Source organism: Eurosta solidaginis, chromosome 2 (genome assembly GCF_040869045.1).
Source record: "Eurosta solidaginis isolate ZX-2024a chromosome 2, ASM4086904v1, whole genome shotgun sequence".
In the NCBI taxonomy this organism is placed as follows: Eukaryota; Metazoa; Arthropoda; class Insecta; order Diptera; family Tephritidae; genus Eurosta; species Eurosta solidaginis.
In genome coordinates this window covers 258,237,745-258,248,496 of record NC_090320.1, presented here as the reverse complement: position 1 = coordinate 258,248,496, position 10,752 = coordinate 258,237,745, and the positions used below count along the sequence as shown (strand labels likewise).

The 10,752-nt window shown below is 35.5% G+C and overlaps 1 pseudogene; it reads left to right on the top strand.

The window, feature by feature from the left end:
- The first annotated feature begins 3,278 nt into the window (after positions 1–3,278).
- LOC137241847 (gustatory and pheromone receptor 32a-like) lies at positions 3,279–9,388 on the top strand (annotated as a pseudogene).
- Positions 9,389–10,752: the final 1,364 nt, after the last annotated feature.

The following is a 10,752-nucleotide window of genomic DNA, read 5'->3' as shown; positions in this document are numbered from 1 at the left end:
AACCCACCTACCAAAACACTGTTTTAGCAAAGTAAATACGTCTCCCTCAAGTCGTACAGTGGCCACTTATGAATAATATATTTTAATACCTATTTCAATGCAACGTGTTTTAAGCACCGAAAGCGGTTAGGTTGAACTCGCCGGTCAATAAAGACCTCACATAAACTGTATGTGTCCATAGTGTTACCGGATTTTGGTTGACGACCAAACGTAAGAGCCCCAATCAGGGGCCTGGACTTGTGTTATAGAATAACTTCATTATCTTGGCAAATACTAGAAATTTTCTAGAACCTAGCTTACTTGCTGCCTCGAGATCTTATAACTCTGGAGCCTTGCCCTGGCGAGCGCAGAATATGAACACAGAACGTGCTCAAACCGTTTATTTCTGCAGCTCGCAATTCCTGTACCTGCTGTTACTGATGAAACCTTACTTACAAGCCTGTGACACCAGAAGACAGTGTCTATTTAGTATGCCTACTACAGATATACATGTACATATATAGCTAAATAACCAAGCATGACATACAACTGTTCTAGAAGGCATGTTCATAAATCGTCTAGATCTTAGGGAAATGAGCGAACGAGGTAACTGATAGTATAAAAGCAGCGAAAGCTGAGAATTCAGGAATCAGTTTGATTTTAACACGCTATGAGTGAAGTACGCGAGTATTGTAATTGTCAAGTACTACTACAGTAAAGTTGTAAATAAAGGAGTTATTGCGATACTGAACATTTGAGTTATTCGAGAGTTCAGCGTTTCGAACGATAGAATAATGTGCAAAATAATCAGAATTTCCCAAAATTCGTTACATATAAATAATACTACTAAAATAAAAAAACGTTCTGATCCACGTGTGAATTATTTTAAGGCTAAGCTATTTTAGAAAGTTCTCCATTTCATTTTTTGAAATTGGGTTTCGCAAAATCAAAACGACCGGTAGAAACACATGATTTATTTATTCAGCCATAAACGTTGCCCATGGTTTCGTAAACTATTTCCAGGGAAGGATTGTAAACACTAAACCTCAATTAAGAAAGAGAAAGGAAAGGTGGGTCGAACTGAAATTGTTGGCAACGTATATTTGGGGTATTTACTCAAGGTTCTGAATGCTGCTTGCACACATGAACCAATAACCAGATGCCGCATTAAAAAATGAGAGAGCACAAAATCATAGTCGTGAAATACATTTTCTCGGCGTGAAGTCACGCTTTTGACAACATGTTTCATTGCTGACGCAGTGTTCAGATTTTATTCCAATCGGAGTATTTTTCTCCGATCTTACCTCCTACTACATCTTTTATCTCAAAGGTTTATTTGGGTCGAGTTGAAAATAGAAGCAGTAAAATGTAAGAAAAAAATATGTCCGGACGCGATCTGTAAATCCTGCCAAAAATTCAACACACATTGCACTTCTTGAAGTTTTATATAAAAATTAAAAACTTTGAGTCAGTGAGGTCAGCTGACCCAATTTTGCGATAACAGTCGCCAATTGGGAGCACCAAGCGAGGTCAAATCTTCCCCCTACTGTCTCTCCCAACTCAGTGAAGGTCATCACTTTCGTATTCGTCCATCCGCATAAATGACCTAGCTAGCGAAGCTTTCTGTTTCTATTCGCTGCACTATCGTCATATCAGCAAAAAGCTCATATAGCTCATCATTATACCTGCTTCGATACTCGCCGTCGGCAGGACTATAAATCTTCCGGAGAACATTTCTCTTGAATATTTCAAGAGACATCTCATCTTCTATCTACAAATTCCATGATTCCGAGCCATACATCAGGCCAGATGTGATGAGTGACTTGTAGAGCGAGATTTTTGTTCATCGAGGGAGGACTTTACTTTTCAATGGCCTAAAGTACCACTTGTTGCAGGTGTCCGACTGATTTCTAGACCAACATTGTTTTTGCTTTTAATGCTGCTTCCCAAATAGACGAAATCCTTCACAACCTCGAATTTATATCCGTCAACAGTGACGTGGCTAAAAGGGCCACGATTATAGCAAGTACTTCGCTTCATTTACCACGAGACCTTTTTTGCTTCTTTATCTTATATCAACTCTTCGCCTGCATGCTTGAACAGCTCGGCGGGTATCCCGTCATTACTTGGCACCTTTTTTAGCCGGGATATTGGCATTCTCACTTCCCCATAGTTGGATGCACCCGTCTTGAAACCTTCCGTCATTAAAAGAGCATGAAATATGTATGGTAAACCCGAAAATAATTATAATATTTTATCGCGATAAATGTCCGGGGAGATAGATAGAGCCCACTTTTCTTTCAGAACGTGGTGTGATAATGGGAACCATAATTGCTAATCCTACACGATTTAGGCCGAATCCATGTACATCTGATAAGGCAGTTAACTTTTTTGCTGAGAAACATTTCATGGTAGAAACACAATCGAAGGGTTTGCCAAGCCACCAAATCAATTTGATGTCAGGTGTTCGCCTGCTTTCAAAAAAGGAAGAAAAAATATTCGCCGAAAATATAATTTTCACTCCTGTGTAGTCTTTTACTCAAGTAACAGTTTTAAATACTCCGAACACTGGTAGTGAAATGTGAGAGATATTTAATAAATCGAAATATTTCAAAAGCGCTACATCATCAAACATTTTTTTTTCAAATTCGATTATCTACAACTACAACCATTCCGGAATGCGTGATCTTGGCTCATTTGTTCATGGGGTAGACATGCGCCGTGGTCATGGCGAGAATGTGGAACCGGAGTGTGTTTCAAGTAGAAGCATGACGGTAATATGGTATGAAAAACTCTTAATTTTTATCTGTCATCACTCATCATCTAGAAATCACTTCTAGTGGATCGAGTGTATTTGATATGAAATACGTTGAAGCTTTTTCAAAGGGCGGATATTTCGGGAGTGGCAGTTAGAAAGAGAAATGATTAAGTTTTCATGTGTTAGTATGAAATGTTACTTTTCTTTTTAAGACAAATGTTCCTTAGAAATCTAAGCTTAAACACTGCAGGATTCTGCAAATATTGCCTAAGAATACCTTGTGACAAGTTTACTAATTAAATGCAAAATAAAACTAAGTAGGTAAGCTGGCCTATAAGCTTGTTTTGAAAAATGTTTCTGTGCGACATCACCTTCCAGAAAAGTACTGTGGTCCTTTCGTTGCATATTTAATGTTGTACAGTGTAATTAATATTATACAATGTTAGCATATGATAAACTTGATCAATTAAATTAATTTTTAGTTGATAGTTAATGCGCTTCGAATGTTAAACGCGCATTAGTCATAAAAGGTCAGCGCAAAATGCAAAACAGTAATCGCATCTCCTTTACGAAGAGTCTTCACAGACAAAATTCACCAAAAGCACACACAAATCCTATACTCTTATATCTCGATAGGATTTTAATAGTATTAAAATCAATTGGCTTAATACCATTCTACACGACAGTGAACTACGATGAGATTGCAGCGCCTAATCCGCTTGGTTACGTATTAATCGCGGAATTATTTGTTGTAAAATTACATTAAATTTATTACATATTTGCATTCTTCTATCACCAACAATTATACAAATACTTTTCGGTCGCAGCAAAACGGATGGCGTTAGTAATGTGCTAGATGTGCTATTTGGTTTACTCACCGGATTAACAATTTCTTGGTCCTGTGCCAGTAGTGAAACAAAGTTTCTAGAAATAATTAATAGTTTTATGAAAATTGATAAACTACTAAAAAATTATGATAAAACGCCAGCGCATATGCAATTAAAGCACAAACATCCATATAATCTCTATTTAACCTTAGTTTTGGCTTATATAAGCTTTGTAACGGTAGCATTTGTTAAACGTTCAGCGAATTATCTCTCCATATATTATTGTTTATATCTAATCGTTTATCAATTGGAGAATATGGAATCTTGCCTTTTTGTTGTATTTATTACGGCACTTTTACATTTACTTACGCAGCGTTTCCAATACGTTAATCAATTAATAATGCAATATAATAATAATAAGGATTTACAACCAAAAAGTAATCTACAATCGGACTCATATATGAATATTAGACTAGCTCATCGATTGTGGGGGGCAAGAGATGCGCTGAGGCACAGCGAATTAAATTTACGAAAATTTGTGGAGAATTCAAAATTGATATATGGTTTACATAACGAATTACTGGATATATATAAAATGATAAAAAGCTACGCTAGTTTGGGTTTATTGGCATTTCTATTATATGCCTTCTATGGTTTACTCTACTGCATTTATTCAGCGTTCTTGTACGATTTTGAAAATGATGATAATTTTAGTTATATTATATTTACGACATCCTGGATACCACTTTATGCTTGCATGTTAACTTTGCTGACAACCCATTGCGACAAGGTAATGAGAGAGGTAAGAAAAAGAGGCAACACTTATAGACCAATTGCAAAGTGAGCAGCGTGGCATTCATATGGCTGCGTATGGGGGCATCTGCCTTTACACTAGTATAAAGTATGAATGTTGGAGATTTCGAACTCAAGTGAAATTCAGAAACATGCCCTAGTAACCATCGCCGTATGTAAGCTTTGTAATTTTTATACTCAGCGTGCTTTGCACACAGAGTATATTAACTTAGATTGGATAACGGTTGGTTGTACAGGTATAAAGGAATCGAGATAAATATAGACTTCCATATATCAAAATCATAAGTATCGAAAAAAAAAACAAGTGCAAACGAACATTACATACTCAGCTGAGAGTTTAGGAGACAAAATAAGGGAAAATCACCATGTAGGAAAATGAACCTAGGGTAACCCTGGAATGTGTTTGTATGACATGGATATCAAATGGAAGGTATTAAAGAGTATTTTAAAAGGGAGTAGGACTTAGTTCTATAGGTGGACGCCATTTCGGGATATCGCCATAAAGGTGGACCAGGGGTGAATCTAGAATGCGTTTGTACCATATGGGTATCAAATTAAAGATATTAATGAGGGTTTTAAAAGCGAGTGGCCCTTAGATGTATATGTGAAGGCGTTTTCGCAATATCGATCAAAATGTGGACCAGGGTGATCCAGAAAATCATCGGTCGGGTACTGCTAATTTATTTATATATGGAATATAACGAACAGTATTCCTGCCAAGATTCCAAGGGCTGTTGATTTCGCCTTGTAGAACTTTTTCATTTTCTTCTACTTAATATGGTAGGTGTCACACCCATTTTACCAAGTTTTTTTCTAAAGTTATATTTTGCGTCAACAGACCAATACAATTACCATGTTTCATCCCTTTTTTCGTAGTTGGTATATAATTATGGCATTTTTTTTCATTTTTCGTAATTTTCGATATCGAAAAAGTGGGCGTGGTCATAGTCGGATTTCGGCCATTTTTTACACCAATACAAAGTGAGTTCAGATAAGTACGTGAACTGAGTTTAGTAAAGATATATCGATTTTTGTTCAAGTTATCGTGTTAACGGCCGAGCGGAAGGACAGACGGTCGACTGTGTATAAAAACTGGGCGTGGCTTCAACCGATTTCGCCCATTTTCACGGAAAACAGTTACCGTCATAGAATTTATGCCACTACCAAATTTCAAAAAAAATTTTAAATTTTTGTTCGACTTATGGCATTAAAAGTATTCTAGACAAACTAAATGAAAAAGGGCGGAGCCACGCCCATTTTGAAATTTTCTTTTATTTTTTTATTTTGTTGCACTATATCATTACTGGAGTTAAATGTTGACATAACTTACTTATATACAGTAAAAATATGCAATTTTTTTAAAATTTGACTTTTAAAAAATTTTTTTTTAAAAGTAGGCGTTTTCTTCATCTGATTTTTCAAATTTTTATTTAGCACATACATAGTAATAGTAGTAACACTCCTGCCAAATTTCATTATGATATCTTCAATAACTGCCAAATTACAGCTTGCAAAACTTTTCAATTACCTTGTTTTTAAAGTGGACGGTACCACGGCCATTGTCCAAAATTTTACCAATTTTCTATTCTGCGTCATAAGGTAAACCCACCTACCAACTTGCATCGCTTTATCCGTCTTTGGCACTGAATTATCGTATTTTTTCGGTTTTTCGAAATTTTCGATATCGAAAAAGTGGGCGTGGTTATAGTCCGATATCGTTCATTTTAAATTGCGATCTGAGATGAGAGCCCAGGAACCTACATACCAAATTTCATCAAGATACCTCAAAATGTACTCAAGTTATCGTGTTAACGGACAGACGGACGGACATGGCTCAATAAAATATTTTTTCGATACTGATGATTTTGATATATGGAAGTCTATATCTATCTCGATTCCTTTATACCTGTACAACTAACCGTTATCCAATCAAAGTTAATATACTCCGTGAGCTCTGCTCAACTGAGTATAAAAATTTGATTGAGCCATTTCCGTCCGTCCGCCTGTACGTCTGTCCGTTAACACGGTAACTTGAGTAAATATTGAGATATCTTCACCAAATTTGGTACACGAGCTTATCTGGATCCAGAATAGATTGGTATTGAAAATGAGCGATATCGGATGATAACCACGCCCACTTTTTATATATATAACATTTTCGAAAACACAAAAAACCTGATTATTTAGTAAATAAGTCACCTACAATGTTGAAATTTGACGTGTGCTCGGATATTGAGACTCTTGATAAAAACTTCAAAACATTTTTTTAAATTGGCGTGGCACCGCCCACTTGTGATAAAATCAATTTTACAAATATTATTAATCATAAATCAAAAATCGTTAAACCTATCGTGACAAAGTTCGGCAGAGAGGTTGCCTTTACTATAAGGAATGCTTTGAAGAAAAATTAACGAAATCGGTTAAGGATCACTCCCAATTTTGTATAAGAGATTTTTAAAGGCCGTGGACGAATAGAATAAGCTATATTTTTGCAAACAAGAGCTATTTCATTCAAAGTGGTATTTCATTTCCCTAGTGGATTTATAACAATAAATAGGAAAAACTTCAAATTTAAAATATGGGTGTGGCACCGCCCCTTTTATGACTAAGCAATTTTCTATGTTTCGGGAGCCATAACTCGAAGAAAAATTAACATATCGTAATGAAGTTGTGTACACATTTTTTCCTTATAGCAGAAAATATTTCTTGTAAAAATGGACGGGATCGGTTAAAGACCACGTCAACTTAGATATAAAACAGGTTTAAAAGGGTCGTAGACTGGAATAATAAGCTATAACTTAGCAAAAAATAGTTTTGAATCAATGATATTTCATTTATCAAGTTTTACTGTAAGAGGAAATGGGGAAAAATTTTTTTTTAAATGGGCGGTGCCACGTGTTATGCAGAAAAATAATGTATCTGAAATGAAATGTACAATTGAAGCTCACGCTGAGTATATAATGTTCGGTTACACCCTTTACTTGTTCTCTATTATCAATAACAAAAACAATTGTATAAAGCAATTTGAGCATGTTTCGCTAATTAAATACAGATAATAATATTGATATAATAGTAAACAGCGGAATTACTGCTTATAAAAGAAATGCTATAAACCAATGTTATTAAGCTTTTAAGGACGCGCTTATAATTATTCCACACAATTAGTATTAAAAAGCATATAGAATTAGTATGTGCCTAAATGGTGAATAAAGGATTAGCAACAAAAAAGTAACACTTAGAGACCAATTGCAAAGCGAGCAGTGGGGCATTCATTTGGCTGAGTGGATAAAGGCACCTGACTTGTATAAAGCAGGCATGCTTAACCAACGAACCGATATAATTTCGTTACGATAATTAACGTTAATAAACGAAACAAAGTCATTTCGAAACGAAATCAAATCGTTTATGTTGATTATTAATTTCAAACTATGTTGACAAAGCTGATTGATGGCGGAGTCATTAAAGGTGAAAGCATTAGCCAAGCTGATTGCAACTTTTCTCATGAATTTTGACAGTACGAACATTTCTCAGAATATTTCTGACATTACCACCAACGAATTACACAAACAAATTACATGGAGTTTGTGTGTATGTCCGCTCGCTGTTACCACCTTACGGCTTCACCATGGCTATAGCATTGCCAGCACAATTCAAACATAAAGTATCACGTGTTTGTTAACGTTTTTAACGTTAACGAAAGCTTTTCGTTTCGGTTAAAAACGAGATACAATTTATCTGGATAATTCCTTTATCGATAATATTTCGAAGTGTTTCAACGGAAACGGTGGACATTTTTTGATAAACGATTAGCTTAACTTTAAGGTGCATCCCTGGTATAAAGTGTGAATGTTGGAGTTTCGAGCCAAATACTCAGCTCCCGGGAAGCCAGCTGATGAAGAAGTGAAATTCAGATACATGTCCCAGTAAACATCGCCGTTTGTAAAGTTTATAATTTTTCTCTAATGTCAATAAAGAAAATAAAATAAAATATGTTACTTTGAAAACCATTTTAGAGGTCAAGCTAATTATTTTATTGAACGGATGTATTATTTTCTGATTTCTGCATCTCAAAATTATCCTAACTCCGTTACCCGAACTCCTTTGTCTTTTTTAGTTCACTAGATATTTACAAATAATTGAAAACCATTGAAAGTATTTGAAATAATTGATCAGGAAATAGAAAACGATGTTGTTTTTAATTACGAAATACTTGTTAATGTCCAATTACCATTTCCAAGTATATTCATTACTGCACAGCTCTGCCTCAAACACATTTCTAATATTTTAAAGTCATGTTACTGTTCGAAAGCGAGTTTTTTCCAATTTTACAAAAAGTGATTTTTCAAAAATTTGAGGTTAATAGCAAAAAGCCATGTACGAACTCGCAATAGGACGAAATTTAGTGGTGCAGAGATTGATAGCTCTTCTCTCCCGCATCATAATAGGGCGTTCTAGTAATGGGCCCTTTTCACCCGATGAGACTCTTATGGTGACTGCGTACCATAGTCCATTCGTTTTAACTTTCCATTACAACTTTTAACCCCGTAGGGAGAGTGATAGTTATTCTAGATCTGATTTTCTCTGTACACTTGTTTCCAAATTTATTGCTTTTCTATTAGTTTTCTTATTCTAAAAATATATTTTTATGCAAATAAACCATCAAAGTACTCTCGCCTATCTATGGATATGCAAGTGAGAATCAATTTGTGGTAAGCAACTTTTTGAAGGATTTGTATAAATAATTTGTCTTTCCTTTTCTTTTAAACAGATAGATAAGTTCTTTATGAAGAGTATAAGACAGGATGTACAATTTACTGCTTATGGTTTCTTCGCTTTCGACAATACAACATGTTTCAAGGTAAAACTCGTAATGAGATATTGTAGACGTTAATTTTTTGCTTATCTAAAATTAACTAAAAATTGGTAATTTCAGGTTTTTTCAGCCGTTACTACTTACGTGGTTATTTTAATACAATTTAAACAGTTTGAAGGAACGAAAAGCAAACGGTGAACTAAATTCCCCAAACTCTTGCTACAGCAATAAAAAAGTCATAATTGACAAATTAGCCAGTGTAGCAGCTATGCTACATTTTCTATACAAAATTTTGCGGACCGTATTTGTTTAATGACTTTTTTCTAAACTTAATAAAAGCCTAAATATTCTTTATATCTTCGTATTGCAAATAAAACCTTTTCCGATATAGTTCTGTTTATACCCTGCAGTGAATCGCACTTGTTCCGAACCAGCGCAGAACTACTGCAGTAAAAGTAGGTAATACTGAGGTCTTTTTAGTGGTTTCCAATGGCACCTTTAACGTTGTGGTGTCCTTAAAACTAATAATTTCTCCCTTTGCAGAAGTTTTGAATCCGTTCTTAACCAGTTTAGTGGTAGGAGGTACTGAGATAATCGCAGCCCTGCATTGATCAATTTAAATCGTGCGTGCCTTGCTCCCATATTCGCTGCAGTGCGACTTAGGAGGTGTAAATACCTTTAAAAGAAATTATGAAGCATCTTCGTCTAGACTGTTCCATATAGTCACATTAAATCGCTCACGTGATGATCGTGCTAGTACCCTAATGGTGCTTGTTACCGGAACGTATCGGTTCTAAATCCGGCAAATTACCATCAACATCGATAACACTTCCAACAAGGGCTAACATATAAGCATGTGACGTCATCGTTACCTCACGACTCATCTCCCTTAAGACATAGGCAACTTTGTGAGTTTAATGTTGTACAATTTGCACATGATCTTAAACATTTACAGCCCTGCTCTTCTGTCAGCGCGTTTATTGTTTAATGAATTATATGCAACTACTGTGTGCTTTCGATTTTTCCCAAACCATATTAGGACCATCAAAGATTGTTCTAAGCCCTTCAACAATCGTTTCACCTGATCTCTGCAGCATAGTAGGGCATATTCCATCTGAAACCGGCAATTTGCACTTGACACCAGTTTTTATTACCTATTCTATTTCGTTCTTAGTCACCAGTCCTGGTACTGCTCGCTCCGTATTTGGAGTGTTGACGTTGTTTCACAATTCTTGCATATCATAACCTGACGGGAGGTGGGTATTATGTAGCGCCTCAAGGGACTTTTCACTACTCTGTGACCATTCCATGTTGTACTGTTTTATCAATCCGAGGACTATATATCAGTTAGAAACCTCTTTTGTTAGTTTTCCCTGGACCATTCTATGCAATCACTGAAAATTCTCCATGAAACACTTTTCAACCTGCTGATTTCACGTTTATATATCTTCAACAGATCTGTATATTCTTCCCAGAACTCCTTGCTTTAAGAAACTTTTCACAGCTTAGAAATATCCTTTATCTGCCCCCTTACTTACCTTATTTAACCATGGCGGTTCAAA